Source organism: Adiantum capillus-veneris, chromosome 11, assembly GCF_014529385.1.
Source record: "Adiantum capillus-veneris isolate H3 chromosome 11, ASM1452938v2, whole genome shotgun sequence".
NCBI classification, from domain to species: domain Eukaryota; kingdom Viridiplantae; phylum Streptophyta; class Polypodiopsida; order Polypodiales; family Pteridaceae; genus Adiantum; species Adiantum capillus-veneris.
The window spans coordinates 110,110,617-110,119,908 of NC_140941.1; the positions used below are offsets into that span (position 1 = coordinate 110,110,617).

General features: G+C 39.1%; 1 pseudogene; it reads right to left on the reverse strand.

The window, feature by feature from the left end:
- Window positions 1-4,669: 4,669 nt before the first annotated feature.
- On the reverse strand, window positions 4,670-8,212 carry LOC147447812 (uncharacterized; annotated as a pseudogene).
- Between the last annotated feature and the right edge of the window lie 1,080 nt (window positions 8,213-9,292).

The window sequence follows — 9,292 nt, forward strand, 5'->3', positions numbered from 1 at the left end:
TGAGTGGAAAATCACATGTTTCTAATGCTTCTACTGGCAGCAATTCATATGGAAATTTTGGTGATAAGGGGAAAAAGAAGATGCATTGCCATTATTGTAAAGCTAATGATCACTTGATCAAGCAGTGTCCCAAGTTGAAGGCCAAAAAGGCTAAGAAAAAAGAGGGTGGTTCCACTACAAATGCTTGTTCCACTACAAATGCAGCCATTGTTGAGTCTTCTGTGAAAGGAGACTGTGATGCTAATGTTGATGCAGAATGCGCTTTTAGTGCAAAGTGCACTCACAATCCTGCTATCCATGATGCATGCATGTCACTTGCTATAGATTCACATGTGTGGTATTTCGACAATGGTGCTACAAAGCACATTACCTCACATCGTGAATTGTTCACCTCTCTCGAGTCACTTGTGCCAACAATGCCTCTTATCCGGTTCAGGGGGTTGGAAAGATTGTGCTTGCTGCTGCAAATGGCAATTCTTTCACACTTGTTGATGCACTTTATGTACGTGGGATCAAGAAGAATATTTTATCTGTATCTACACTTGCTAGACTTGGACTTGTAGTCAAATTTATAGATGACACATGTACAATTCATGATCTTAGTTTTGGTGATGAAATTATTGCATCTGGCCTTTTGTGTCATGGGCTGTATAAGCTCACTTTGTATGACAAGTGTGGACAAAATTTTGCAAATGCAATTTCAAATTCAAGGGCTATTTCAGACGCAAAACTGTGGCTTGCACGTTTTGGGCATCTGAATTTTGCCAGTTTGTTGCGTTTGCAAAAATCTGAAATGGTTGCTTCTTTGCCGCCTCTTGAAGCACCTGTCAAACATGTTTGTGAAGGCTGTATTTTGGGTAAGATGTAGCATTACAAGTTTTCAAAGGATGGTTCAGTTAGGGCCACATGAAGGTTGCAGACTGTGCATAGTGATGTTTGTGGGCCCATGTAAACTCCGTCCTTGGGCAATTACCTTTACTTCATGACTTTCCTTGATGATTACTCCAGGCATGCATGGGTATTTCCGCTTAAAGCGAAGTCCAAAGTTTTTATGTGCTTCAAACAATTTCTGGCTATGGCTGAAAATGTATCGAAATATACTATGGGCACCCTCCATTCGGATCAAGTGGGAGAGTATAAGTATCTTGAATTTAATGCATTTCTGGCTAGTCGTGGGATAAAACACCAATGTACAGTGCATTATACACCTTAGAAAAATGTTGTTGCTGAGAGGAAAAATTGGTCACTTACGTAAATGGCATGATGTATGGTCAAAAGTAAAGCTTTGCCACATTCTTTTTGGCTTGAGGCCATCATGTGTGCCACTTATGTACTTAACAAGTGTCCTACGAAAGCTTTGCAGTCTATTACTCCATATGAAGCATGGCCTCATAGAAAGCCTTCTATTGAGCACATGCGTGTGTTTTTGGTTGTTTGGCATATGCTTTGGTGCCACAAACACAGCGTAGAAAATTGGATGATAAGGTTTCCAAATGTATTTTTGTCGGTCATAGTGCTGAAAGCAAAGGTTACTGGTTGTATCATCCGCAAACAAAGTGTATTTTGGTTTCACGAGATGTAGTGTTTGTGGAAGATTCTGTTTAGCCCTTGCTGTCATGTACTAGAGATAGTAATGTAAGCTCACAGGACGTTTATGATACTTTGCTGCCTCTTTTTAGAGGTGGAAGTTTGAATGTAAATTCCAATGAGGCAAATGTACAGCCTATGGGGGTTTTTGAAAATGTTACAGATCGGCCTATTACTGATGCAGATGTACATGATGTACTTGATGAGGAAAGGGCTAAAATGAGTAGGCTAGAGGTATCTCAAAATGGATGGGTGCATACATTGCATGACAGTAAATTGGATGCACGTTTGTCTAGTTGTACTCGTTCAGGCTCTGGCCATGCATCTTATGCATCAGATTGTTATGCTTTGGCTGTGTCTAGCTTACATGATGTTGAGGAACCTCTGTCTTTTGATGAAGCACAGAATTCAAAATTGGATGACTGCCACATGCAATTAGAATATGATGCACTCATAGAAAATGAAACATGGACTTTATGTGATCTGCCTCCTGGAAAAAAGGCCATTGGCACTAGGTTTACAAGTTGAAATGCAAGCCAGATGGTGAGATTGATCGCCATAAGGCTCTACTTGTTGCAAAGGGTTATGCACAACAAAAAGGCATAGATTATGAAGAGACTTTTGCACCCACTTGTCGTATGACTACTGTGCATTTTCTATGTGCATTGGCAGCTCATTTTGGTTGGGATGTACATCATCAGACATTGTTACTACTTTCTTGAATGGTGACGTATTTGAGGAAGTTTATGTAACGCAGCCTCGTGGTTTTATCAAGAAAGGACGAGAGGACAAAGTGTGCAGATGTAATGTTGAAGCAATCTCCTCATGCTTGGTATGAGAAAGCTGACACTCATTTGGTCAAACGAGGCTTTCGTAACAGTCCAACAGAACGAACATTGTATGTAAAGCATGAGAGACATATTGCTGAATTTAAGGCTGATTTGAATGCTACTTTTAAGATGAAAGATTTGGGGTTGTTGCATCATTACTTGGTCATACAATTTAAACAGTGTGATGGTGGTATTGCCTTGTGTTAGAAAAGTTACATAGAGACATTGGTATGTAAGTTTGGACTTGAGGATTGCAAACCTATTGCCACTCCCATGGAAACAGGTTTAAAATTGAGTCTTCGTGGTGCTGGTGATCCTAGAGATGTCACTCTTTACCAAACTGCTCTTGGATGCCTCATTTATGTATGCAACACGAGGTCGGATATTTAGTTTGCAATCTCACACGTTAGCAGATTTATGCATAGCCCAAGGTCCAAGCATTGGCATGCTATCAAGAAGATTTTCCGCTACCTTAGTGGCACTTTACATCTTGGCTTGTTTTATCCCAAGGGGGGATCATTGGTGCCAGACTTACATGCTTTTTCGGACAGGGATTGGGCTAGTTGTTTTGACACACAAGTATTTCACAAGTGGTTTTTGTTTCATGTTGGGCAGGTCATGTATATCATGGTTGAGTAAGAAGCAACCTACTGCGGACACTTCTAGTTGTGAGGTTGAGTATATGACAGTCTTCATAGCTACGGTTGAGTGTGTATGGCTCAGACGCCTTATTACTGATTTGCGTGTTGAACAGGACATTGCCAACACTATCTACACTGACAGCCAAAGCGCATTGGCAGTTGCGAGAAACCCAATTTTTCATGCTCGCACAACACACATTCAGGTGCATTACCACTATGTCAAGGAGAGGCTCTCAACATGAGAGATCAGCATGGCTTATGTGCCAACACAGGACAACCTTGCCGATCTTTTCACAAAGGCATTGTCTCGTGAGAAGCTCGAAGCTCCTCAAAGCTTTGGGCTTACTCCCTTTTGTGGACTGATCATGTCCTCAGGGCATGGCACTTCCCTTTACTCAAGTGCCAGCTCTCGTTCACCGCATCACTCCAGGGGGGATTTGTTACCATATGCATGTGGTATTGATGTGTGTGAACACACTAGGACCGCCGGGGCATTTTTCCTCTTTAGAAGGTTTTTCCCCCTGTGCATTGTATGTACGCCCATCACTCTAGGGCTATCTATCTTTCCATTGCACACTAAGTAATACACTCTCTATTGTGTGCCTTGAGCTTCCTTCGTCTTCTCCAAGCTGTGTGTGTTTTCTTGCAACCCTAATTCCAACACAAGCAAGCTTATTTCAACAAACGTTTATTGATAAATGGTTTATTTTTGTGAGCTTTTCTCCACTCAAAAGATCTAATGAAATATTTCATTACAATTAACCACAATTACATCTTAATCCACAAACATTGATCATTTCGATATGATATCCTCACTTCTACATCAGAGTGAACTAGTTGCAATCTAGCATTAGGTACTTCACTTTGAGTGCTAATGCTAAAATAAAAAATTGATATTTAAAACAAGAATATTTTTCATTGCAAATCGATTAATTATATTCATTCAACGTATTAAGCTTTACATCTAGAAAAAATGGGATCCCCAACATAACCGTGAACAAATTCAAGCTAAGCTAAATCATATTGCAAATAATAAAAACTAAAATATAAGCAAGACTCTCCTCAAACAAGCACAACACTTTGTCCAAATGCCCTAAGAAAACAATTACCATCCTATCTGCATGGAAATAAGTTCAAGGAATGACCCAAGGAATGACCCAACATAGATAGAAACTATAACGAAATCAATACTTATTATCCTTCACAAACATAAGCAGTAAGGTGCGCACTAAGGTAGAAGCAAGTTTTGTTTTTTTTGAAGCACTCACAATTGTGAGTAGTAGATATATTATATAGCAGAACAAATTACAAGGGTAGTCATGCTCAACACGAGCCATGGCATGAAAGAGACTAGACCAACCCTATATTGTTATCCAACCACAACAGATCCCAGCACTTACATATAGGCACCAAAATAGTTCACCAAAAAATTTATGGGGTTTGACAGGGAGCCCATATACAAAAAAATACAACCATACAACCAAAACAGGGCAGATTCAAGCACCTCCATCACCTCGAAGAGATATACAGTCACCATCCACCAAAGAGGCTCACAGAAACCAAAGAACCAGGCTATTACGGGAAGCCATTCACCAGCATACAATAGGGAACTCAATCCAAGGGCTGCCACAAAATGATCCGCCACTGATGATCCACTTCTCCCTTGGAGCCAATGCCGCAACCAACAGCACCATCGCGGATAGATCCACGAACATTGAAACCACAGTCTCTAAAGATGAGCCAAGAACCCCAAGAGGGAGCCTTGAGAATTTGACAAAGAAGCAACCCAGCAATAGCAATCAGAAAATTGGCATAAACACTCCAAAAACCGTTGTACGGAACCACCACAAACCAGGCCCCTACCACCACAGACACACTCTCTACTGAACAACGACCACACTCCTTCACCTTCGTTTCCTCCCAAGAAGGGGGTGGGAGGGAAGGTCTCCCCTAGTGAAAAAATGAGCCATATCTGCATCTCGGAGCACCAAAGGTGAGGGAAAGGGCTATCGGATACCCCCCTCCCAAAGCAAACCCTTCCCCCATACCCTAGGTCGACCCCTTGTCTTTGGCCATGACGCCCACAGAGAACATTGCACACCTGACATACAGCCTCCAAACATTCCTCCAAGGGGTCCCCCACCCAACGAGAAGCCATTGAAGTTGTCATGCGGCAGGCCAAAGGAAGAGCTCAAAGACCCGCAACGCAGGTGATGGGCTCGGTTTTTTTTATAGAAGCAAGTATCTTTTAAAGCAAAACTAATTTATCTACACTTCTTTTTTAGTCACACAGTAACCACCGTCATATATATGTGACTTTAAGATCTAAAAATAACTAAATACACACACAAGCAAAAGAAGTTAATCAAAACCTTTAATAACGCACGATCAAAAAAGGCCTCATAAGAGTGTTGGCAATCTAAAATAGAGTGTTTTTCAATCCAAAAAAGGTAGTTAGAAAGCATATCTTTGTCCTCTCACATCTCATGAAAAATTTGCAAGGCATGCTCTAGCTCTAGCTCAACATCATCCCTAGATAATATCTCTTCAACTCTTGGCATGCATGCCCTAGCCCTCCACATCCAACAAAAATATTGAAAATAGCATCTTTTTCATTTGTGAAAGTCTACACTGACCATTTGTGGCAAAAAAGAATTTCAAAAATATATATCTCACCATCAAGGAATAAATTTAATGAATTTCCATCTCATTTAAAAAACATAGAAGACCTTTTTGCACCACTTCAAATATAGTGTCCATGTACCAAAGTGCATGGAAATGGACACTTCTTTTTGTTCACTACAATGAAATTTCTTTGAGCATTGAAAAAAAAAATACCACCACCTCTTCACGTACCCCACGATCAATTAGAGGAAGATTACAATACTCTCGATCGAACATAGTTAGTGCCAATGTTTCCACCTATAATTACACGAAAATTTCTTTTGTTATCATCTCCATAGTATATACACATGGATGAAACCTAAGATTTGAGTTGTGTGTACTCACCTGTTCTCCATCTCATATAAATAAAATGAGTGCACATGGAGACATCGTGATCCATGACCAACAAAGCCTTCCTTTCCAAATTGTGTATTTTTGGAAGGTGATCCATAAAGCTCAAACACACAACCCATCCCTCATCAACCATAAATAAGGCAAAAATCTAAGTGTGGTACATATCAATCATGTATTAATCTTGTTCCATGGGGACACTCATCCACATCTATGGCTACATCTACCACTCCTAAACCCGTAGGGAAATCATCCCACACGTAACGAGAAATTGTATTTGAAGGAGAACCTGTGTGAGATAATGATGCAACGATCTTCATTAAAAACTTGTTCACAATGGATCAATCAAAGAGCTGTCAATATGTAATAAAAGCATGAAAAAATCAATGTGACTCGTGTGATTCAAGGCTTCCACCTATGTGACTACAACCAAAATTTGTGACAAACACTCCTCATCTGCCAGCAATTTTGTTTGTGAGGAAAAAGGATTCTTACCTACGGTCTTCATCTCATGTTGTTAATGGACCTCTTTTTCTTGAGCTTCATGCACAATGTCACCTTTTCTGTGCCTCTCACGCACAATTTGAGATGAGGCAGATGTAGCCACCCAGTGTGAGATGGAGGTTGATGTAGGTAGCTTTACATTAGTCTCCGGTGAAGCCGATGGAGAGTTCTCATGAAGTGGACAATCTCTATGAATTTTAGTTTGGGTTCCAATGCTCTCAAACTCTATGAAACAACAACCAAATGACAAAACAAAGTTGTGAGATTTAAGAGTCTCTATAGATTTATCTTTGAAAACATATAAAGAGATATGTATAGTTTAGCAATGAGAAAATACATTTCCATACCACCAAGGACATTTCTCAAGTTCCCATTCAGACACACCTCTCTCCACCCATGCCTTAAGATACATTGTGTCCTTGGAATTAACATCCCCCCTCCTCATCCATGAGACTTTCACCAATGAGTTGTTGGATCCACCTAAGTATAAATAAGAAATTTGAAATCAAATAGTTCTCAAAAAATAATTTTCCTCATGCATTCATGAAAGGTGTTCTAAAGTCAAATTGTGGATAAAAATATACCTGTATACAAATCTCTTGCCAGTCTTCTCAACACCAGGTTGCTTTTCTCCTTCCTTTACTTTGAAAATATATTTCCACACTTCATGGAAACTCCACCATACATCCATTTTTGTTTCTCTTTCACCCACTTTCCAAATTCATTCATAGGCACATCATCATATATTGAAAGCCCCTACACAATAGACTCAACCTCACGATGAGCCCTTCCCAATAGAGTTCCTTTCTCATGTGCAACAATGTCTTTTTGGAGTCCACAAACATCTCTATAGTTGCATCATCCTTCACCTTTCCCGTCATAAGCATATGCAACACCTCCATCTTCCTATTCAAAGAAACAATATCATACTAAACAGTTGATTCAAAACTCTAAATGAGTAGAATATTTTGAGCATTGTATCTATTTTTGCATACCTCTCTACTCAAACATGAGAGGTGATGACATCGTAGACATTTTCCTTTGTTAATGCAACCATACCCTTCTTTGACCAATCATAGTTGTAGATAAGTTGAAAGAATCCATCACCATAAATTGGATTTTCAATGGTCAGCATTTTGTATGCTCTATCTCTGAACGTTGTTTCCACCATTCCTTTTGTCTTCTCACATTTTGAAACATACTCCTCCAAGCTCATGCTTTATCCATCAACGGAAGCTATAGCTAGTTCACTGCACTGTCAAAACGGGTTTACAAAAATTGAAACCTTCTATGCTCATTGACAACTATAATGTGCTACTTAAAAATCACATTCAAAAAAGGGAACTTAACCATTACCTTCCATACAAGTCGGCCTAGAGCAGTAACTAGAGCATTGTACCATTGCTCTCTTGTGTTGCCACTCTAAGCTAAATTCCATTGAAGCCCACCTCCATCGATCCTCACCCACCAGCTACTCTAATATTGAAGTTTTATCAACCAATCCAAATCTTTGAAACAAATAATTCATGTGACAGTGTAGGAGTTACACTTATGCACACCAATCTATAAGATACCACATATTCTATCAATGAAGATGATCACTTATTGATTTAAAAATTAAATTTACTTACTCATTCTGAGACGGCAAAGCCAATAACAACTCTCCTTCTTGCTTCTTCTCAATCACTATAAATTGAAATCTTACATGCTCATGGCTCGAGGGGACATGTGACCAAGCTAGCAATAAAGGAACATAAAAAATTTCTCTCTTTGTAATGCAACAAAAACTTCAAGTATTTTAAAAAGCGTCTTACCCTCGTGTACACATGGAAACCATGCCTTCACACGATGATCACCATCCCAAACTAGAATTAGATCTTGTTGTAATAAGTTTTGTCCTATACATAAACCTTGAAATCTATCCAAAATCTCATTTTGATGAGAATTTATATTCGAGTTATAAAAAATTTGTTAAAATTGCACTAAATTTTTATGATTTTTCCATCTTAAAAGTTATCACCATAATCTAATATGGTATCTAAAATTTTTGGCTATCTTCCTCACCTCATAACTAACCTAAGACACGAACATGACCTGTAAATCTTGTTTCTAGCTTCACCAGACACTGATGACAAGTCGCTGAAAAAACAAGACACTTTAGTGTCTCGAGACACTTGAGTGTCCAATTACAGAACTACTATTACATGGTGAGATTATGTGTCTCAACACCCTTCACTATCCACGTCATATCAAAATTTATTTTAAGTTACATTTTTGTGGTGCATTTACACTCTAGAATTCCCTCTGCTTGAGCTTACTTTTTTAATATCAATCGAAGGCCAAAATCATAAAAGCCTTTCTCAATGTCTACTCAATCACTATGACATCACACACTTGAGTAATTATAGGTTTTTTATTCTAGATTGGAGAGAGATAGCAAGAATCCCCTCTTACACATCCTTTGATATGATTGTCGTATAGTTCTAGCTAAACTATAAAATACAAAGCAGTGCACCCCAATCTTTCCAAAACCACGAAGAAGAAGAAGCAAAAGCTCCTCCTTCTTTTCTCTGCGACGATCAAGAAGAGGAAGATTAAAAAAATCGCAATATCTCTCAAATCATGTAGAATTTGACCTTACATATGAGATGCCCAAAACGTGCAAAATAACATTGTCCTTCCACCACGGGGATTGTCTTTCAGAAAAGGATTTCT